We start from the raw sequence: 23,283 nt of genomic DNA, 5'->3' as shown, positions 1-23,283 counted from the left end.
GGAGCACAGGGGCTGCCAAGGGCACAGAAATTGTCCCATATGGTACCGTAATGGTGGATACATGACATCACATGTTTGGCAAAACCCGTGGAATTGCGCAACACAAAGAGGGAGCCCTGATATAAGCCCCAAACTTTACTAAATAACAATGTACCCATACTGTCTGGTCCATGGTAACAAAAGTACCACACCAAGGCCAGATATTAAAAATAGGGGGCCGGTGGGGGAGGGGCTGAGGAGGGATGTGGGCCCTCTCTATAGTTTCTGAGTAGTTTTTCTGTAAACCCAAACCTTTGGTCCAAAAAATAACTTAAAAAGAAAACCTAAGGGGCAGCTGGGTGGCTCAGTTGGTGAAGCATCAGCCTTCAGCTCAGGTCATGGTCCCGGGGTCCTGGGATCAAGCCCTGGGTTGGACTCCCCACTCAGAGGAGAGTCTGCTTCTCCCTCTCCCCCTGCTGTGCTCCCTGCTTGTTCTCTCTCTCCAGGTGGCCATGTACTGTGTGAAGGTGCTGGGGCAGACATCCGAGGAAGACGGCCCCAGTGCGGTGGGATGAGGTACCCGAGCACCCATGGGCAGGGCAATTTGGGGGAGGTGGGTTTGGGGCTGAGGCCTCAGAACAAAGAGTGTGGGGGAGGATCAAGGGAGGGAAGGCACAGGGAGGTGCTCCCTCGTTGGGGGGGCTGGACCTCCCCCACATACACCATCGGCCTCCTGAGGGAGCCCGGCCACACTAGAACAATCCAAACAGGAGGCCGTGGGGCCCCAGCTGGACGCTGCTTACCACACAGTGAAGTGAGAACAAATCCAGAGCAAATACTTGCGATATTTCGAGCTTGAGGACGCCCATGTTTTATTCATGCACATTAGCATGGGGTCTGCAGGCCCCTGGAGTCTGAAGGAAATTAGAAAATCACAGAATGTCAGGGCTAGAAGCAGCCTGGGGGGTGATCTAATCCAGGCCTTTCTTTTGCAGAAGAGGAAATTAAGGCCCACAGAGGGAGGCGACCTGAGGTTACAAAGACAGCTGGGGTGACCTGAGCTTGTTGCCCTCCTGGCCATGTGCCTTTCTTCCACCCCCCCCAAACACACACACAGAGTTTTGCTCCCCACCTTGACTTAGTATGAACTTTGAGTCCCTTGACAAAAAATACCCCTGACCTAGGCTTGACCCCAACCCTAGTCCCGCCCTGCCCCCAGTGATTTCCCTGCCCATCAGGGTGGGTGCTGCGGGTGTGACTGATGGGGACAACTCTGGGTGGCGCTTTCCTAGTGCTTCACAGGCAGTATAAGTATAAAGTACCCAGAGAGCCTTTCGGAGCATTTCCTGTTTCTCCAAAGGCTCCGGGAGCCCAGCAGTATTAGGGACCAGGCAGAGACCCTTTGAGGGAAAGAATTCACCTGCAAGGGTCATATGGGCCAAATGATGTCCCTCTCAACACGGATGCTGGAGCCCTAACCCCCAATGTGTCTGTATTTGGAGCTGGGGCCCTTAATTAAGGAAATTAAGGTTCAGGGAGTTCATGAGGGGAGGGCCCTGCTATGGTGGGGTGGTGTGCTTCTAAAAGGAAACCCCAGACACTTGGCTGCAGCTCTCTCTGTCGTGTGAGCACTGGCAAGAAGGCAGCCATGTACATGCCAGGAGGAGGGCCCTCACCAGAACCCAACCATGACCTTGGACTTCCAGCCTCCAAGAACAGTGAGAAAATAAAGTTCTGTGAAGCCACTGAGTCTGTGGTATTTTGTGATGGCAGCCCAAGCAGACTAAGACAGAGGGGGACTGGGTCCCCGGATGTCCAGAAAGACTGCCCTCCCATGCCTTCCCAGGTGCCCCGGCTACAAGGAGAGGTCCAGTACACGGAGGAGCCCCGCCTCCTGCTGACATCGGGACTCAGGCACCTCGAGCAGCATGGGCGGCCTGATCAATCTCCAGGCTCCGGGGTTCTGAGGGCCAAGCTGGCAGGTGACCGAGGAAGAGGGAGGGTTCAGGGAGGAAGACCAGCTTCTCCATTCAGGGAGAGCAGCTCCAGCTCCAAGGCTCCAAAAGAACTGTAGCTCCAGGCAAGGTTTTTAAGTTCCTTCCTACTACGGTGGGTACAAGGCCCATCTCTCTCCTGCCCGAGGGCATGGATGCGGGCACCAACCGAGGCTCTGGCAGGAAGCAGGCTGTAGTAGGCCTCCTCCTGAGAAACAGAACAAATAAGATGTATATATAGAGAGAAAAAAATGTATTATAAGGAATCGGCTCATGGTTTAGAGATGTCGGTAAGTCCAAAATCTGCAACGTGGGTGGGCAGGCTGCGGCCCCAGGAAGAGCCCATGAGGCAGGTCTGGTCTTCAGGCTGTCAACAGCCGAAGGTGTAGATGTAGTCCAAAGTCCATCTGCTGGAGACTTCTCTCTTGTTTGGTAATGGCTATTCTTGTGTTACTCAGGCCTTCAACTGTTTGGAAGTGGCCCACCTATGTTAGGGAAAACAATCTACTTTATTCAAAGTCCACCAATTTAACTGTTAGTCTCATCCAGAAACATGCTGACAGAAACACCCAGAATATTTGACCTCATATCTGGGTACCCCATGGCCCAGCGAAGTTGGCCCCTGCAATTAACCACCACACAGGCCTTGCGCCCACAGCTCTGAGACACACAGTCTTCTCCTTCCTCTCCCCGGAGGGCCCTCTGCTTCTCTCTGCTTCTCCCTGGTGCTTGGCCCCTGCATTGGCTTTCTAAAAGCTCCCTCAGGGCACAGGGAATTTCCTCAACTGCCTTAAGTTTTAGGAAGCAAACTCTTAGCCAAGATTCTCAGAGGCCATGAGGTAGCGAAGGGGAAGCAAGGGGAAGGAAGGCAAGCTCTTGGGAGGACACACACACATACACACACACCTACGCGTACACACACAATTCAGAACGCCCCCAAATGCTATGCAGCTACACTGACGAATGTTACTTATTCACATGCTCTCGCCCTCCATCGGCAGATGCTACGGTAGAATTGTTTCGAGTACTTTCTCTTCAGTGTCTGGAGAGGCAGGGCTATTTATCAGGACTTAGGTGACCTGCTCTGCACCTGGCTGGCTGCCGGACCCGAGCAAGAAATTCTCTAAGCTCCTTTTCTTCACTGATAGCCTGGGAAGTCCAATTCCCACCCCTGCAGGCCACCGGTGGCGAGAAATCCACTCATTGCTCACCTATTTCCCAGGCGCCAGCTCTGTGCCGGGCACCGCACGGGGTGCAGCTGTGACAGGGACCATATGGCCTGCTGTCATGCAGGCAGCGGTCAAGGAGAGAAGACAGGTGGGCAATCTGGCCTATGGGTGTCAAAGTGGGGCGGGGTGGGGCGGCTGCTGCATGGGGCTCAGCAGGTACCAATGGGGTTCTAAGCAAGTTGGGGCATGTGTCCAAGACCAGCAGGTGAAGGTACACTGGGAAAGCCTTTGCTGTGTGGTGGCGGCCTTAGCCAGGCCATGTTTCTAAGGGGGTGGGGAGGGGGGACATTGGGGCAGCTGGAGCCAGGGCCAGGTGCACCTGATGGCTGGGCCTGGGAAAGGTCAGCCTGGATGTGTGGCTATGGCTGAACTGGACAAGGCCTCACGTGGCAGGTCAGGCCTTGTGACTTTTTCTGGTGGCCAAGGACTTTGTGTGTTGGAAAGGAACACAGCCAGGCCGTAGGAAGCCCACTTTGGGGGTAGTGGGAAGGAGGAAGAGAAATTCTCCAAGGAAGAGGCCAGATGGCTGAGTTAGCACAGAGGCCCTTGGGCTCTGAGCTCTAGCCCTACCTTGGTCACACCCATGGGAGCCACCAGCCAGCCCCACACGGGACACTTGGAGGGTGGGCTTCCTGCCAGCTTCTCCCTGGAAGGCAAACAGCTCCAGCCACGCCCAGAGCAGCAGGGGCCAGCTCCCTTCTCTACCACACCCTCTACTCCCATCCAAGCCAGTGTGGCCAGGACAGGCCTGGGCCTCCTCTGCCCTGGCTGTGGACCCCAATCTGTCCATCTAGGTGTCCCTGTCCATGGGGCTGTCTCCTGTTACTATGATGAAGGCACCGAGTTGCCTTGATTCATGCAGACACAAGTACAAGTAGTTCCAAGTTACACAGTGTGGCCAGCTGCCCTGGTTCATGGATTCCCTGTCCTGGGCCTCTCCTGGCTGGCGATGATCCAGAAAGACAAAGCAATTGTCTTCCTTTTACAAAGAATCATGTGGTCACTTTTGCAATGGGGCAGCCAAGCCCACGAGTAGGAGTCCCTCCCCTCCCAGCCCAGTGAGTGGACCCCCAAGTCTCCCTCTCCATCTCTGTGGCAGCTCAAGATGCAAAGAATTTTTTAGAGTTGGAAGGGACGTGATACAAGTACCTCAGACACAAAAGCAGAGATCCCATTTTTCAGATGAGAAAGTTGAGGTCAAGAGAGGATGTGATTTACCCAAGGTCACATAGCTGGGGGAGGAGGCAGGCTCGGTGTATAGCCTTCCTGCTCCCTGCAGAGCCCTGGGCTCCCCCTACCAGCCACAGACTCCTAGCCCGAGGGTAGATGGGTTTTGGAAAGCAGCAGTACTGAGAGCAGCATGGGATTAAGATCTAGCAACTAAAGGGGCACCCGTGGGGGTTCAGTGGGTGAAAAAATCTGTCTTCAGCTCAGGTTGTGATCCCAGGGTCCTGGGATCGAGCTCTGCACCGGGCTCCCTACTCAGCAGGGAGTCTGCTTGTCCCTCTGCCCACCTCCCTTGCTCATGCTCGCTCTCTAAAAAATAAGTAAAATCTTTAAAATATATTATAGTACTGACCTCCTAGAGTGTCTTCATACCGTAGAACCCAAACAGTACGGAGAGTGGTCAAGGTGGCCTCCCATATGCCAACTAGAGGAGCCTCGCAGACACACAGTTGAACTAAGAGCCCCGGCAAGACAGCAGGATGACAGGGAGACACAAAAGCGTTCACTACACACGTCACAGCGGGTTACACAGAGGCACACGGCTGTGTCCTACAAATAGAGACATACAAAAATGACAGCCATGAAGTTCCATTTGGTTGTTACCCCTGGAGTAGAAGCAGGAAGGTAGTTACCTGGGCCTTGGTCTGTATTGGCAGCATTTTACCTCATTCGGTGCAATGTTTTATCTCATTTGGTACAGGAAAACACAAATAGTACAGCTCATGAAAAAAAAAAGGTTTTTATTGAGGTAAACTTCCTACCACATAGAAGTCACCATTCGAACCATATTCAAATATCATTCACACTTTTTAAATTTTTTTAATTTTTTAAAAAAAATATTTTATTTATTTATTTATTTGACAGAGAGCGATCACAAGTAGATGGAGAGGCAGGCGCAGAGAGAGAGATAGAGGGAAGCAGGCTCCCCGCTGAGCAGAGAGCCCGATGCGGGACTCCATCCCAGGACCCTGAGATCATGACTCCAGCCAAAGGCAGCGGCCTAACCCACTGAGCCACCCAGGTGCCCAATTCACACTTTTTTTTTTTTAAAGATTTTATTTATTAATTTGACAGAGAGAAATCACAAGTAGACGGAGAGGCAGCCAGAGAGAGAGAGAGAGGGAAGTAGGCTCTCTGCTGAGCAGAGAGTCCGATGCGGGACTCGATCCCAGGACTCTGAGATCATGACCTGAGCCGAAGGCAGCGGCTTAACCCACTGAGCCACCCAGGTGCCCAATTCACACTTTTTTTTTTTTTTTAAGATTTTTATTTATTTATTTGAGAGACAGAGATCACAAGTAGGCAGAGAGACAGGCAGAGAGAGAGGAGAAAGCAGGCTCCCCAAGGAGCGGAGAGCCTGATGTGGGGCTCGATCCCAGAACCCTGGGATCATGACCTGAGCCGAAGGCAGAGGCTTTAACCCACTGAGCCACCCAGGCACCCAATTCACACTTTTTTTAATGTAAGCTCTACACCTGGTGTGGGGCTCAAACTCACAACCCCTGAGATCAGGAGTTGCACGCTCTACTGAATGAGCCGGATGCCCCAGATCATTCACAGGTCAAGAGTACAATTCTACCAGTTTTCCAAAGTGGTTACACCACTTTTTATGCCACCCGCCCCACCTGCCCCATGAAAGACAGTCCGCTCTCTGCCTCTGTCCTTCCCCTGGTTTGTTCATCTTTCAGATTTCAACTGACATATACCTCCCATTGGGGAAGCCCTTTCCTGGACTCCCAAAGCCAGGGACGGGGCCTCCACCAAAGGCTGCAAGACAGGCTTAGCATCTTTTTCGTCTAGGCACGCCGCTCTGGGCACTGGTGGAGGCACTAGCCTACAGCTCAGCCCCATCACTGAACAAATATTTCTTGAGCACCAACTCTGTGTCAGACACTGGGTATCCAGCTGTGAACAAAACAGGACTCCCTGCCCGCCTAACCCTGCCATGTATATTTGTTATATAAAATGATTGTTGAATGAATGAATGAACGAATGCGGACCGATGGAAAACCCCACAGAAAACCTGTCAGCCTCCTGGCTCCCTAGTCCGCTCCCGAGTAGGGGTGCTTGGGAGCAGAGGGGAGTGAAAACATAAAAGAAAGCACCTGCTCCCGAGAAAAATGCAGGCAAGGGATAAATAAAATCTTTAAAGAAAGAAAATGCAGGTAAGGGAGCTGCGCAACGGAGTGGGGAAGGATCTGGGATTTCTCCCTGAGCTCCCTCACTTTCCATCCTTCTCCATTATCATCTACAGCCCACGCCCCACCAGTGGATCTCAGGGTGTGGTCCAAGTGCAGTAGCACCAGCAGCACCTGACAGCTTGTTAGAAATGCAAATTCTCCACAGGGCTGGGTGGCTCAGTTGTTAGGCATCTGACTTTCGGCTTTTGCTCCCATCATGATTTCAGGGTTGCAGGATCGAGCCCCATGTCGGGCTCTGCACTCAGCGGGGAGTCTGAGATGCTCCCTTTCCCTCTGCCCCTCCTCACCCCCCCCAAATAAATAAATAAAATCTGGGGTGCCTGGGTGGCTCAGTGGGTTAGGCCTCTGCCTTCAGCTCAGGTCATGATCTCAGGGTCCTGGGATGGAGCCCCACATTGGGCTCTATGCTCAGCGGGGAGCCTGCATCCCCCCACCCCCACCTGTCTCTCTGCCTACTTGTGAACTCTCTGTGTCAAATAAATAAATAAAATATTTTAATAAATACATAAATAATCCAAAAAGAAAGAAATGCAAATTCTCAGGCCCCACCCCAGAGCTAGGGAATCAGGTGCCCTGGGGGTGGGGCTGGCTGGCTGTGTTTAACAAGCCTTCCAGGAGGTTCTCATACCCGCCAGCTGGCTGCACGCAGAATCATCTGGGGAGCTTTAAAAGCGGGTGGTGGCTGGCATCCCCCACCGCCAGGGAGTCTGAAGTAATTGGTCTGGGAAGAGGCCAGGCGATTCTACCGTGCACCCAGAGGGCAGGCCTCAGATCCGCGCCCCTGGTTCTGTGGTCTGGGTAGAGAAAAGGAGCTGCTCACCTACAAGGGGTTTGTTCACGCCCTGACCTGACCTAGCTGGCCTGACCTAGCAGGGTGTTTCCAGCGCTTGAGTGCGTGGGAATCCCCTAGAGGCTTGTAAAAGCCTCTGCGTTTCCCATTTAGCAGGTCTAGGGTACTCCCATTTAGCAGGTCTAGGGTACACGAGAACTTGCATTTCTAGCCAGTTCCCAGCCAATGCTGCTGGTCTGGAGACCTCTCTGAGAACCACTGCCCTAGATGATCCTGAGAACAGGAGTATTACCCTCATTTGCCAAATGGGGAAAGTGAGGCACGCGGCAGCAGAGGGACTGACTGCCCCAGGTCACGTAGTCAGCCATGGAGCTGCATGAGAACCCAGTCTGTCAACCCCAGCGCTCAAAGTCCTTCCTGGGTGACGTGTTCAGCATGGGACCAGGATTTGTTCTGAGGAAAATTCTGAGCCCTTTCCCCGCCGCCAGCACCTTCCTCCTAGAGGTCCCCCTCTTCAGGGCCAGCAGAGGGTGGCAGCTGTGGGTGCCTTTCTTTGTGCTGACAAAGACTCTCTCCTTTGACCAAACTTGAGTCAGACTCCCCCAAGGACTCCTGACTAGGCCTCAACCTTGGGCTCTGTCCTTGGCCCAGTGGCTCTGCCTCCTTAGTCCAGTTTCAGCAAGAAGCCTGGTGACTCTGTCTAACCCAAATCCCCCACCCTTGGTATCTGATCAAATTTCTCACCCCCCACCCTCCTTATCCCATCACGCCCGCCTGCCTTCAGCAAAAGTCCCATCGAGTTGGTTTTGTCAGGATCCCTTTTACCCCTGGCATTTTCTCTGGGTCATTCATTCCAGTGACTCCAGCCCTACTCCTTGGCCATAAATCTCCACCTGTCCTCTTGTATGTGAAAGCAAGGCAGGCTCTCTCCCCCAGTGCTAAACCCATTGCAGGGGTCCCTGCACACATCAGGAAGGTCCTGAAGGAAGTCTGCCGCCATCTTTAATGAGCGCCACCATTTTCTCTTTACTGTGCTCACCTTCCTCCAAGGTCTCTCCCCCCGTTGCTCGGTGCCTTCTGCTGGCCCTGCTTCTTTGGGGCCGCAAGCCAGCTGTCAGCTTCCCTGAGGTCCCCTTCGCTTTGCCATGGTGGCCTACACCCTCCCACAGACCTCCATCTTCCAACTGCGGTCACCTTCGCACTAAGCGCGCTAAGCACAGTCAGCTCCTGTCCCTCTGGGACGCACCTGCCTTCCACATGGGGAGACCTTATCAAAGTTAGCGGACCTCTCAGGGTGGAACTTATGGCATTAATGTCAGAAGCCAGGATCCCTCATGCAGCCATTCATTTCAAGTTTACCAGACCTCTACGAAGCACATCCCACGCTGGGTGCCGGGGACCGAGGCACACGAAGACTTTCAGCACTGCATTTTTCTTTTCTAACTGAGGAGACAGGGAGACAAATGCTTCAGGAGACCCGGAAACCCAAGCCGGGGATTTGGTCTGGTTTGTTCATTGCTGCCTAGAGGAGGACCAGGCCCATAGGTGCTCAGCAAGTATTTGATGAATGAATGAACTGAATGGGGAACCTGCCTAAGAGATTGCCCTTTTCTTTCTCCCCAGGTGTTAGCAGAGCCCAGAATGTTCTAGCCTGTTGATGTGAATGATGTGTCTGTTTGGGGGTGATGTTCTGGTTGACTATGGGTACCCTGAGGGCATTTATCTAAAAGCGCCCATTCCAGACCTTCACTGCAGCCTCTGATCTCCCTCTGACCCGTTGCTCGGCTCCCAGAGGGAGCTCAAGAAGTACCTGGGGCCCCCGAGGAGACAGCAGAGGTCAAACAAATGTCATGCAAGAGATGAGCAAAGCCACTGAAGGGGAAGGGGAAAAAAAGCTAGAGGAGCAGCCACTGGGTGAGCTGCAGCTGGGGAGACCACACCATCGTGGCAGGCCCCAGATCGCCCCAAGTTCACCACTAAAGGCTCAGAAAACCCTGGGTCCCGGGCAACCTTGGACTCGGGTTACCCTAGCTGCTGGGGAAGGGAGAGGGTGTGGTTGGACAGGGCTTCCCAGGAGAGGCGGCTAGGGGGAACCTGAGACAAAGAATGAAAGTGGTAAATTCTACAATTACTTGTTTACATGCCTGAGGTCAGGGGCTGGATCCGGTTCACTCCAGATGGCCCACTATGGGAGAGGCGGCCTGTTTAAGGTTTCAGATTCCGCTATAGGCCCACCAGGGTTTCTATATTCTGAGCCTCCATTTCTCTCAGTTGTAAAATGGACCCATTGACACTACTTTCTTGGGGCATCTGGCGGGGCTCAGTCGGCTAAGCGTCTGACTCTTGATCTCAGCCCAGGTCTTGAGCTCAGGGTTCTGAGTTCAGGCCCTGTGTTGGGCTCCATGTAAGGCATGGAGCCTACTTAAAAAAAACAACAACAAAACCCACAGTACTTTCCTCTCAGGCAAAACAAGAGAAATGTAAACTGCTGGGCGTAGAAGAAATAAAGTGTTAGTCTTGTTGCCTGGCCTAGAGTAGGTGCTCAATAAACACAGGACCCTGGATGCCCCCCCTGATGAAGAGAGTGGAGTAGAAGGCTCGGGGGAGGGGTGGTGATCTTTGTCTGCTACCCACAGCCCCCTCTGAATCCCTGCTGAAGGAGGGGCAAAGAACACAGGTCTTCCCCTTGACCTTTATCGATGGCGTTCAGAATACCCAGAAGCAGCATGTGTTCATCCAGGAGGGAGCCAGGTCCATCGATGGGGAGATGAATCTTCTGCTAGGCTGGCTTCTCCATTCTCTGCCCTCCAGTCCTCCACTTCTCTCGTCCCCAGCCTCCCTTAGTCACTTACCTCTACAGCAAAAGCTGAGGTCTGCACCCAAACACTGCAGCTTCTCCTCCGACTCAGGGTCACGCGTTGCTCTTTCTGCGGCCTCCTGACACTCCATCCAGCTCATGTCCTCAGGACTCCTGCTCTGACATCCTCCCATGGCACCAGCCTTCCAGCATCACTGAGGCTCCACCTTCCCACTGTCCCTCTCCCACCCGATGGCCTCTGTTTCCTCCTGACGCTGCTCAAATGCCATGCCTAAGGACTGCTACTGCTCTGGGACAGAACCCTCCACTGACCCACATCCACTGCCCTGTGTCTGCAGCCCAGCACCACAGCCCAGCTCCCACCAGCTCCAGCACCTACTCCGGCCCACACGCAGGTGGAGAAAAGTCCCCAGCATGCTGACTGAGCCCACTCTAAGGTAATGACCATGAACTTCTTTTGCACCCTATACACTGTCCACTTGTCATCCTGTATTTGCCCAGTCCATTCATCCTTCCACTTTCCCACCTCCCACGATGTCCTCGTACCTCCCACGCCTTCTCCTCCATCCTCACTCAAGGCCAATGGCCTGGCCTCCTGGCTCACCCAGCCGACTGAAGACGACTTGTGCAGCCTCCCCCAGCCCAGCTACCTGCACAACCTCTGCTGTGTCTGCCTGGCCACTGGGAATGGACCGTCCCCTGCTCCTGCCTCAAGCCAACACCATGCCCAGTTGTCTGCACAGCGAGGGGGCTTTTCTCCTCTCTCTTCCATGGCGCTAATCATTCCCTCACTTCTACACAGTCTCATGAGCATACAAACCTTTCTAGTTACTTCCATCTTAAAGAACTTCCCCGTGAGCCTGCCTCCCCGTGCAGCTACCACCCCATGCCTCTGCTTCCCACAGGAGCAAAATATTCAGAAGAGTCGTCTATCTGGGCTGCCTTTTTCTTTTCTCGATTCACTGTTTCCTTTTCCTTGTAGAATGTAAGGCGCCTAAAAGAGCGCTTAAGACAGTAACGCGCTCAGGGCGCCTGGGTGGCTCAGTCGGTTAAGCATCAGCCCTCTGGTCATGATCCCAGGGTCCTGGGATCGAGTTCCCCATCTGGGGAGCCCACTTCTCCCTCTCCCGCTGCCTACTGCTCCTCCTACTTGTATACTCTCTCCCTCTGTCAAATACATGAAATCATTAAAAAAAAAAAAAAAAAAAAGACAGTAATACACTCCTATGACTGAGCAGTTCGATCCTGAGACATGTACCCAAAGGCATTAAAAGCAAGAACTCAATTAGAGGGGCACGTGGGTGTTCAGCTCAGGTCATCGTCTCAAGGTCCTGCAATCAAGCCGAGTCAGGCTCTGTGGTCAGCACTATGTCTGACTGCTCTCCCTCTCCTTCTGACCACCCCCCCCCACTCACACATTCTCTCTCTCTCTCTCTCTCTCAAATAAATAAATCTTTTTAAAAAAAATTTTTTTTAAGATTTTTTTTTTTTTTTTGACAGAGATCACAAGTAGGCAGAGAAGCGGGCAGAGAGAGAGGAGGAAGCAGGCTCCCTGCTGAGCAGAGAGTCCGAAACGGGGCTTGATCCCAGGACCCTGGGATCATGACCTGAGCTGAAAGCAGAGGCTTTAACCCACTGAGCCACCCAGGCACTCCCCAAATAAATAAATCTTAAAAAAAAAAAAAAAAAAAAGAACTCAGAGCATACCAGCATTGTCCAACCACCTTTATAGCATGATTGCAATAGCCCAAAGGTCGAAACAGCCCAAGAGTCCATTGATGGATGAATGGATAAACATGTTGAGGTATATCTACACCGAGGAATATTATTCAGCCATACAAAGGAAGGAAATTCTGACACACGCTTCCACGTGGATGAATCTTGAAAACATGACGTTAAGTGAAATAAGGTAGATATGGCAGAACAGATATTGTGTGATTCTACTTCCATGACATATCTAAAACAGGCAGATGCACAGAGACAGAAGGTAAAACAGAGGTCACCAGGGCCTGAGCAGAGCGGGGAAGAGAGAGTGCTTGACGGATACAAAGCTTCTATTTGGGGTGATGGACAAGCTTTTTGATGACTTTAGGTGTAGTGATGACTTTTTTTAAGACTTTATTTATTTATTTATTTATTTATTATTTATTTATTGAGAGAGAGTGTGTGTATACAAGTACGTGGGGAGGCAGAGGCAGAGGGAGAGACAGAGAATCCCAAGCAGATTCTGCCCAGAACCAGAAGCCCAACCTGTGACTCCATCTCACAACCCTGAGATCAAGACCTGAGCTGAAACCAAAAGTCAGATGCTTAACTCACCGAGCCACCCAGGGGCCCCTGATGATGACTTTTTAGATGTAATACAAAAAGCAGAATCCATGAGAGAAATTATTGATAAGTTGGACTTCATTCCAATTAAAAACTTCTGCTCTGCAAAAAAAAGTCAAGCCACAGACTGGGAGAAAATGTTGGCAAAAGACTATTATCTGACATATACAAAGAACTCTTTTAACTCCACAATACAAAAACAAAACAACTAGATTGAAAACATGGGCCAAAGATCTTAACAGACACCCCACCAAAGAAGATAAACAGATGGCAGCAAGGATACTTCCCATCATGTGTCATCAGGGAAATGCAAGCAAAAGAATAATGAGATACCACCATGCACCTGTTAGAATGGCCCAAACCTGTAGCACAGGAGCGACAGGAACTCCTATTCGTTGCTGCTAGAAATGCAAAATGGTACCGCCTCTTACGCACACAGTTAGGCAGTTTATTTTTATTTTTTGCTTTTTAAAAAAGATTTTATTTATTTGATAGAGAGAGGCACAGCAAGAGAAGGAACACAAGCAGGGGGAGTGGGAGAGGGAGAAGCAAGCTTCCCACCGAGCAGGGAGCCCGATGTGGGGCTCGATCCCCAGACGCCAGGATCATGACTTGAGCCAAAGGCAGATGCTTCACCAGCTGAGCCACCTAGGCATCCCTTTAATTTTTAAAAAAATTATCTTATTTGGGGGTGCCTGGGTGGCTCAATCATTAAGCGCCTGCTTTTGGATCATGATCCCGGGGTCCTGGGATGGAGCCCTATGTCAGGCTCCCTGCTCGGTGGGAAGCCTGCTTCTCCCTCTCCCGGTCCCCCTGCTTCTGTTTCCTCTCTTGTTGTCTCTGTCTGTCTGTCTCTTTCTCTCAAGTAAACAAATAAAATCTTTTTAAAAATTTACAAAATTATTTATTTTGAGAAAAAGAGTGCACACAAGTGGGGGAGAGGGGGAGCGGGGGAGGGAGGAGCAGAGGGAGAGGGAGACAATCTTAATCTTATGCAGGTTCCATGCCCAGCACAGAGCCCAACGTGGGGCTCGATCTTACAACCCCCAAATCACTACCTGAGCCAAAATCAAGAGTCAGATGCTCAACCGACTGAGCCACCCAGGCACCCCATCCTCATAGCTTTGAGCAGTTCCACACAAGTCTCTGAAAAGGCAACACCAATGACTCTGAAGAAGTCATCTTTATTGGTCTGTCTTCCTCAGTTACCCTGAGAGGGAGATTTTCCCATGGGTCGATTGGACAATGCTACACTGACCCCTACATCCTGAGGGTCCTGGCCTTAATTGTTCTGGCAGCAGACCCCACCGTCGACCTAACCCCCCCGCAAGCTTATCAAAGACTAACTCACAGGGTGAAAAGAAGTGGAAGACAGTTACAGACAGCATGGCATTTCGACATCATACTAACTTACCGGTGTGGAGGCAGCTGAGACTATTCTCGAAGGATGATCCCCCTGGTCATTCAGCCAAGACTGGCTGTCAAAGTTGAGCAGCGTGTGACATTTCGGTCCGGGAGAAATCTGGCATGTCTTATGGCTCATCTTTCCTGTAATCTACTTCACACCACCCTCAGCACACGTTACCAGCTTTATCATCTGCCTACATACCCGGGAGCACGCTGGGGAGGACATCAACAGTGGGACAAGGTTCCTGTCTGTAAATCCTCGATGCTCAACTGAGGCAAAAGGTAGAGTAGACCCGTGACCAGAGGTAAGTGACTTGCAATGCCCATGTATAAATTAATTGTCTGCTCAAGACCCACAGGTGACAGCACAGATCTGAGCGTATCAAGTGATTTTGCAAAGGAGTCTATCATAAGTAAAAAGTGCTGTCTCTGGATTGGTCCTGCAAAATCTTTGGCCAGGATTTCCCGGCCCCTTCCGGGGAGAAGGAGGTGCATTTGCTGAGTAGACTGCAAATCCTAGTGAATCCTAAGAACAATATTGCTGTCATTTCAATATTAGGCTCTATTCCCGCGTTTTCCTGTGAATGGTTCCCTGATATATGTACTGTGGCCAAGGTAACAATTTGACCATCTTTCTGGAATAATTGCAGCTTTGGTGAGACTGTATTGTGACGGATATAGTTACCAATTATTGATACATCAAAATGGGTTGACCTTCAGTTTGCACGTTCAGGTCTTACTGAAAGGAACTGCACATACTTGGCTTGATCCAGGCAGAACTTTGTAAAATAACAGCAACAAAAACCATGGGCATTATTTTAAAAGTCAAAAGCCGTTTCTGTGAAAGATTTTTTAAAAAACAGACCTTTGGCAAGCATGATCAAGAAAAAAAGAGAGATGGTATGAATAAATAAAATATAGAAAGGTAAAGAAGAAATAGACACAAAAGTGATTTTTAAAAAAGAAGAAGAAACATCTTTTGAAATATTTAATTTATTTATTTATGTATTTATTTGAGAGAGAAAAGGAGAGAGAGAGAGCGCGCATGCGCGCACAAGCGGGGGAGTGGGAGAGGGAGCAGCAGGCTCCCCACTGAGCAGGGAGAGGTCGTGGGGCTCGATCTTAGCACCCTGGGATGACGACCTGAGCCAAAGGCAGATGCTCAAACGACTGAGCCATCTAGGTGTCCCAAGAAAAACCATTTTGAGTAATTGCACTAATAAAATTAAAGCCAAAAATGAAGTAAGTCTTGGATATACATAAAATGTCAAAAATCTGATTAAGAAGGGGATGGCTAATTCCAGGCCCCCAAGTCTGAAGAGACTGAAATGGTAGTCAATGACATCTAATAGGAGAAGTTATTTGCAAATAACATATCCAATAAGGAGTTAGTGTCCAAAACATACAAAGAACTCATATAGCTCAACACCCCAAAAAACAAATAATCGAATTTAAAAATGGGCAGAAGACACAAACAGACATTTCTCCAAAGAAGACATCCAGATGGCCAACAGACACATGAAAAGATGTTCATCATCCCTCCTCATCAGGGAAATACAAATCAAAACCACGATAAGCTATCACCTCACACCTGTCAGAACGGCTAAAATCAACACCATGAGAAACAACAGGTGTTGGCAAGGATGTAGAAAGAAAGGAACTCTAGCACCCTGTTGGTGGGAATGCAAACAGGGGCAGCCACTGTGGAAAACACTATGGAGGTTCCTCAAAAAGTTAAAAATAGAGCTACCTAATGACCCAGAAATTGCCCTACTGGGTATTTACCCAAAGGATACAAGAACACTCATGCAAAGGGATACATGTACCCCTATATTTACTTATTTATTTTTAAATTTTATTTATTTTTTTGACAGAGAGAGATTACAAGTAGGCAGAGAGGCGGGTAGAGAGAGGGAGAAGCAGGTTCCCCACTGAGCAGAGAGCCTGATGTGGGGCTCGATCCCAGGACCCTGAGATCATGACCTGAGCTGAAGGCAGAGAGGCTTAACCCACTGAGCCACACAGGCGCCCCAATGTACCCCTATATTTCTAGCAACATTATTCACAATAACCAAACTGTGGAACCAGCCCAAGTGTCCAGTGATAGATGAATGGATAAAGAAGTGGTGTGTGTGTGTGTGTGTGTGTGTGTGTGTGTAAATACCTATAACAGAATATTACTCAGCCACAAAAAAGAATGAAATCTTGTCTTTTGCGAAAACATGGATGGTGCAAGACAGTGTAACCAGCTAAGTGAAGTAAGTCAGAGAAAAACAAACACCATGTGATTACACTCATACATGGAACTTAAGAAACAAACAAAAGAAATAAGCAAAGGGAAAAAAATAAGAGAGCAAGACAAAGCAAGAAATAGACTCCCAATTATAGAGAACTGATGTTTACCAAGGCGGGAGGTGGATGGGGGAAGGGGTAAAACAGTGATGGGGACTGAGGAGGGCCCTTGTGATGAGCACTGGGGGACGTATGGAAGTGTTGAACCATATTGTACACCTGAAACTAGTATTACACTGTATGTTAACTATACTGGAATTAAAATAAAAACTTCAAAAAATCATAGTATAGTTGTGCAGTGGAATACACACAGCAACAAGAAGGAACACACTAGAACGAGACACCACAAAATGGATAAATCTGATAAACATGAGAGTGAAAAATGGGTGACGCGAAAGTACATAAAATACGATTCCATTTATAGGAAGCGTGCGCACACACAAAGCAAAATGAATCTAGTGTGATGGGTCGTGAACGGAAAGGGGCAAGAGAAACTGTTCAGAGTGGTTTTCACTTTTGGAAAGTCATCCAGTCATTTATGATTTGAGAACTTTTATGCCATACTTAAATAAAAAGTTCAAACAAATTCTAATTAGACATATATATATATATATATATATACACTTTTTTTTTTTTTTTTTCAAACAACCTGTGCTTACATGACAGCCAAGGCTTTGGAGCTCGCCTATGTGGAGGGGAGGGAAAACAATGGTATGTCACCTGTGAAAAATTAAAACTGGGTCCCAATCTGGGGCACCTGGCTGGCTCGGTTGGTATAGCATGTGACTCCTGATCTGGGGGGTTGTAAACCCTACACTGGGTGTAGAGATTACTTAAAAATTAAATCTTAAAAAAAAAACTGGGTCCCCATCTGACACTACCTGTGAGTGAGGACCCATTGGATTAAGAACTGGTGATATTGTGATTTATAAGACATAAATATTTGGTCATTCCGATGACCAAAAGATTTTTCATATATATATGGTCTTCCTCCGTAGTTCTGGGTTCACCACTGCTCCTAAAACCCTTGGAATTTCCTGAGAGCCATAAAGATGTCTTTTGTTATGTTAATGAAGTGATTGCTGGAAACCCCTTAGGTAACTTAAGGATGGGGGCTGGTTGCCAAGGGGAACCAACCAAGATTAGATAGTTGGAACTTTCAGTCCCACCCACTGATTTCTGGGAGGGGAGGGGGGCTGGAGGTTGAGTTCAATCTCCAATGGTCAGTGATTTAATCAATTGCACCTCTGTAATGAAACCTCCATAAAACCCCTAAAAGATGGGGTTGGGAGAGCTTCCAGGTTGGGGAGCATGCAGAGATGTGGGGAGAATGGTGGGCCTGAAGAGGGCAGGGAAGCTTCTCATCCTTTCCCCAGACCATGCCCTGAGCATCTCTTCCATCTGGCTGTTCTGGAGTTCTATCCTTTTGTAATAAACCTGCCATTCAGTGTGTAAAATGTTTCCCAGAGTTCTGTGAGCCGTGAATTAATCAAACCCGAGGAGGAAGTCATGGGAACTTCCAATCTCTAGCCAGTAGGTCAGAAGCACAGGTGACAGCCTCGAATTGGAACTGGTGTCTAAAGTTGCGGGGTGTGGGGGAAGACTGTCTTGTAGGACTGATCACTTACCATGTGGGATCTGATAGATGTGTCTCCAGATAGATCATATCACGAATGAGTTGAATTGCAGGACACCGAGCTGGTGGTAGAGAATTAAGTGGTTTGGGGAAAACCACACCTTTGATGACTGGAAGTGTCGGAAGCACTCTGTGTCTAGTAAAGGGAACCGACAGGGAAGAAACACACAACAAGGAAGAAGTGGGTTCTTCCCTACACAGTGGAGGGCTAAGGTCTTTCCGGTTTAGTGGGTGTCAGAGAGGTGGTATGTGCTAGAATGGCTCCAGCTCACAGAAGCATGTGGTGTGGAAAGAGGAAGGAGGAAAGGGTGAAGGATAAGGAACCTCTGATTCCTGTATGGCCCCATGCTCACCCACGGTGTGGAGCAGCATAAAGGTAAGAAGTTACTAGCAGAATTTAGAGATGGAGCCAAGTCGGGGAGTTGGTTCACCAGCTGCATCAGGAAACACAAACTGATAAGAAAAAGGCAAATATTCAATGCCTTGGTCACTGTGATCTGTAACAGCTTAAGTAGAAGACGAGGCTGGGGCCGACTTCGAGGCTAGTCCAAACTCAGATTTCGGTGAGTCTGAGCTTTAGCCACTAGCTTCAAAGCTTTCCCCCAAGAGAAAATGTGTGCACGACCACTGAGCGTGCTTCTAAGACCTCTGATCACCAAGAATGTAGCCAGCATTGGGGGGAGGACAAAGCCGACAAGGTGAAATGTGAAAGGGTTGTTTTCATTTCAGATCAGTATCATCAGCTTCCTGAGGAAGCTTCACCGATGGGGGATGGGGGAGTAACCGATCGGGGGCGGTGTCTCTGGTCTGAATGCCAGTAGGTGGAAGAGGGTGTCTGGGTGGCCGTGGGACCAACCGATCACTATGGAACGATCACATGTGGCTGTTAATGATCCAGACATTCACAAGGGAACAGCCCGCCTGGTGGATGGATAAGAACCACCCTAAGGTTTTTTAATCCCTAGAAAGGGAACTGTCTTTAACCCCCATCAATGCCAAGTGGAAGACCCCAATGAAACAGCCGATATGCTTCCTAGGCAAGGCGTGTAGGGCTGACTTTTTGACCACCAAGATATTAACCAGCCTAATAGGCCCCCTGACCCAGGTCAGGGTAAATGCCGCGGGGTGGAGGGGGGGCTTTTACAGGGGCTCCCCATGTAACCTCTTTGTTGCAAAACCAAAGGTCAGATCTGGCAGCCACTTCAAATTTGCAGTCTCAGCTGCCCCTCAGGGGTCTTACAGATGCTAATAGAAACCTTAGGTTAATTAACAAGCCAATGGGGAGAGGCCAGTCCAGAGAGGCTTCCCAACAAGGTGGAAAGTTTTAAACAGTTACTAAGAAATAAGGTGAATAAAGGGAATATTGATAGGAGCGAAGAAACAAAGAGGAAACAGGAAGGAAAGAGTCACCCAGCAGGTGGAAATCTTTAGATGGTTATTAGGAAATGAGTGAACTGGGTTTTCTTATTCTTTTCTTTTCTTTTTTCTTTCTTTCCTTTTTTTTTTTTTTTTTTTAGGACGGATGGATAGATAAAAATTAGTAAATAAATTTAGTATACATAAAACAAAGTTTTAAATATAGCACTATATAAGGTTGGTCAGGCCAAAAGGACCCCAGCTGGTCCCCCAAAATTAAAGGGCCCAAAAAACTCCACTCTACCTACCGCAACTTGGAGAAATTTAAAAAGCTGGAAGGTAGAGCTTACTATGAGAGACCTGAGATATGTAATATCCATAAATTTAAAATGTATCAATAGAATAGACAAACACTGTGGTATATTCGTACAAAAGAATAGTACTCAGCGATGAAAAGAAACAAACTTGATAACGTGCAGTAACACTTGTGAATCTCAAAAATGTTAGACTGAACAAAAGCCAGACACAAGAGAGTATGCCAGGTGATTTTACACCTATGAAATTCCAGAATAGGCAAAACTAATACCTGGTTGGAGAAAGCAGATTAGCATTGCTTAGGGAGGGGGCTGACAGCAAACAGGCACAAGGGAGATTTTCCCGCTGATGGAAGTGATCAGTATGTGGATTACTGCGTGGTTACGGGGGTATTTACATATATTTGTCAAAACTCATAGAAATGTACACTTACAATAGGAACTTCTTGTTTTATAGGAACATTTTTGCATGTAAATTATCCCCCCCCAAAAGTTGATTTTTAAAAGTTAAAGAAAGAGAGGGGCGCCTGGCTGGTTCAGTTGGTGGAGCATGAGACTCTTGATCTCCAGATTGTGAGTTCAAGTTCCCCACTGGGTGTAAGGTGATGTGGCAAACAAAGGCAGAAGAAAAAGTATTAATTTCCTTACTACCTATAGCCCACTGACTCGTCCTTGAAACAGGCAGAGTGACAACTGCCTCAATGTTAATACTTGGCTAAGGGCAAAGGCAATCTTAGGCCAACCCCCAGGACCCTGTAAGTCTACTTTAACATATAAAAATTCCTTTAGAAATTTCCTTTATCTCTATACCCCAAAGATAAGTGTTGGCAATCTTCCTCCAAGCACATGGCCCACCGATACACATCTGAAGGGTCTCATGACTCAGGTTTTATTAGACAGTAATAAATGACCTTTTCCCAATGATAGCTAGCCCCCTCAAGGTCCTGGAAACCTTGCTTCTAAAATCCCTTAGAGACTTCCTCTATCCCTAACCCCCTCCCAACTTGAGAGTATATAATGGGCCACTCCTCGTGACCCTGGTGCAGCTTTTTCTGCCCACGGGGCCTCCATGCTTTAATAAAATCACCTTTTTGCACCAAAGACATCTCAAGAATTCTTTCTTGGTTGTTGGCTTTGAATCCTAATGTATTTCCCACATCATAAAGATTACTTAAAAATAAAATCTTCAGGGGCATGCTCAGTTGGTTGGGTGACTGCCTTTGGCTCGGGTCACCATCCTGGAGTCCAGGGATCGAGTCCTACATCGGGCTCCCTGCTTGGTGGAGAGTCTGCTTCTCCCTCTGCCCCTCCCCCATTCTCATGCACATGCTCTCTCTCTCTCAAATAAATAAAATCTTTATTTTTAAAGGAATAGATAAATTAAAAACAATAGTAACATAAATACTTGGTCCAGTACCCCTGAATAAGTTACAAGGGTTCACTGTCTTGAACTAATCAATGTTAATGTGAACAGCTGCAAGCCCTACTGCTACCACCACCAACTTTACCTCCACCACCACCACTACCTCACCTCCATAATCATCACCTCCACCTCCACCATCACCCCCCTCACCATCATAATCACTTCCATCATCATCACCCCTATCACCATCTCCCTCATCACCACCACCACCATCACTTCCATCATCATCATCACCACCACCATCAATTCCATCCTTATTACCTCCAACATTATCACCCCCATCACCATTATGACCTCCATCATCACCACCACTTCCATCATCATCATCACTTCCATCATCACCCCCATCACCATTACCACTACTTCTATTATCACTTCCATCATCATCACCACCATTACTTCCCATCCTCATCATAACCATTACTTCCATCATTATTACATCCAAAATCATCACACCCACCACCATCATCACCTCCATCATCACCATCACTTCCATCATCACCACCACCATTTCCATCATCATCATCCCATCATCATCCCATCATCACCACCACCATCACTTCCATCATCATTACCTCCAACATCATCACCCCCATCACAATCATCACCTCCATCATCACCACTTCCACCATCACCACCACCATTACCTATAGCACTGCCATACCTCCCATCACCACCATCACTATTACCAGCAGCACTATTTCATATTGAATGACAACTATAAGCCTGACACTGTGCTAGGTATTTACATATATTATCTTTCTTTTTTTAAAGGATTTTATTTATTTGACAGAGAGCAAGAGAGAGAGTGCAGGGGGAGGGGGAAAGGGAGAAGCAGACTCCCTGCTGAGCAGAGAGCAGGATGCAGGGCTCCAAACACAGGACTCCAGGATCATGACCTGAGCCGAAGGCAGACACCTAACTGACTGAGCTACCCAGGCGCCCCTACCTTTAATTCTTAAAACAACCGCAAGAGGTAGATGGTGTAACTTTCATTTTGATATGGGAAAATTGCTAATCAGAGAGATTACCAAGTCACCCTAGAACACTGCTGGTAGACAAAGTCTCAGGTTCCTATCTGGCTGGCCATAAAACCTATGCTCTTTTAATCTCTGAGCCCCACCCTGCCATCAGGGTCTGGCTCCAGCCTGATAGACTTGAAAACTGTGGTGTCTCAGGTGCACCATGAACCTGCCCTCCATCCCCTTGAATCTTCCAGGTGAGCACAGGCAGTGTCAGGCCACAGCTAGAACGATGGGGCTGGTTCTGCAAAGGTGAAGTCGGAGCTCCACCTGCCCTGAGATCCCACCAGCAAGGTCTCCTGCGTTTGACCCCAAATCTGCTCCTTTAATTGCTGTTCCACCTGGAGCTGGGGCATCAGTAATACGGCCTAGCCTTGGGTCGCTCTGCATGCCCAGAGTTCAAGTTTATCAAGAGGTTCTGTCAGGTCAACCTGCATGCATTGCCAAAACATATGTGGTTCTTGAACACTGAAGACCCTCCCAGTGCTCCTGACCTTGTCTCTGATGTTTCCATTTCTGAACAAGGCCCAAGCCCTCTGACTTCAAGCCCTGTGTCCTCCACTTCACCCAACAGCTACTTCCCTATGATGCAGAACACAATTTCTGGGGCACAGACTGACACTGAACAGTAGTGAGCAGAAGCTTTGAAGCCAGAGGTGAGATTAAGTTTGGGCTGGCTAGCCTTGGGCTAGTTTCTTAACCTCTCTGAATGTTTAAAGGAAAATGAGATCAGCCACCAGTGGGAAAAGGAAATGAAGGCCATGAGCAAATAAACAGCATTCAGGGGACCTATTTAGAAGAGGGAAGCAAAATGGCGTCACCCTATGTAAACTTAGACGTAACCAGCTCCTCAGGGGTCTGTTTAAGAAAGAATGCGCTGGCAGAAGGGTTTTACTCCACAATTAAAAGGGAGCTCAGGGGTGCCTGGGTGGCTCAGTGGGTTAAAGCCTCTGCCTTTGGCTCAGGTCATGATCCCAGAGTCCTGGGATCAGGCCCCACATTGGGCTCTCTGCTCAGCAGGGAGCCTGCTTCCCACCCCCCTCTGCCTACTTGTGATCTCTCTGTCAAATAACTAAATAAAATCTTTTTAAAAAAGGGGGGAGGGAGCTCAGAGAGGCCACATGTGGTTTAGAATCGGCATTGCTCCAAGAAGCAAACCCCCTGACCTCCAAATCACGTGGGCTTGTCCAGGGAGGTAGACGGGAATGGATAATTCCAGCACAGAACCTAAAACTACCTCACCCTTCTGTCTTAACTGTGCCACGCT

The 23,283-nt window shown here is 48.9% G+C and overlaps 1 long non-coding RNA gene across 1 annotated transcript in view; it reads right to left on the bottom strand.

Annotated features, from left to right (window-relative positions):
- Nucleotides 1–850: 850 nt before the first annotated feature.
- The window catches only part of LOC131822029 (uncharacterized), a 42,574-nt gene continuing 20,141 nt past the window's right edge, over nt 851–23,283 (bottom strand). The window contains exons 2-3 of the long non-coding RNA XR_009350059.1: nt 4,782–4,978; nt 851–2,458 (exon numbers count right to left, since the gene is read on the bottom strand). This is a non-coding gene — a long non-coding RNA (uncharacterized LOC131822029). The remainder of the gene's footprint in view (nt 2,459–4,781; nt 4,979–23,283) is intronic.

Source organism: Mustela lutreola, chromosome X (assembly GCF_030435805.1).
Source record: "Mustela lutreola isolate mMusLut2 chromosome X, mMusLut2.pri, whole genome shotgun sequence".
NCBI lineage: Eukaryota > Metazoa > Chordata > Mammalia > Carnivora > Mustelidae > Mustela > Mustela lutreola.
Note: the sequence above shows the minus strand (reverse complement) of the source record. Positions and strands in the feature narration are given on the sequence as shown.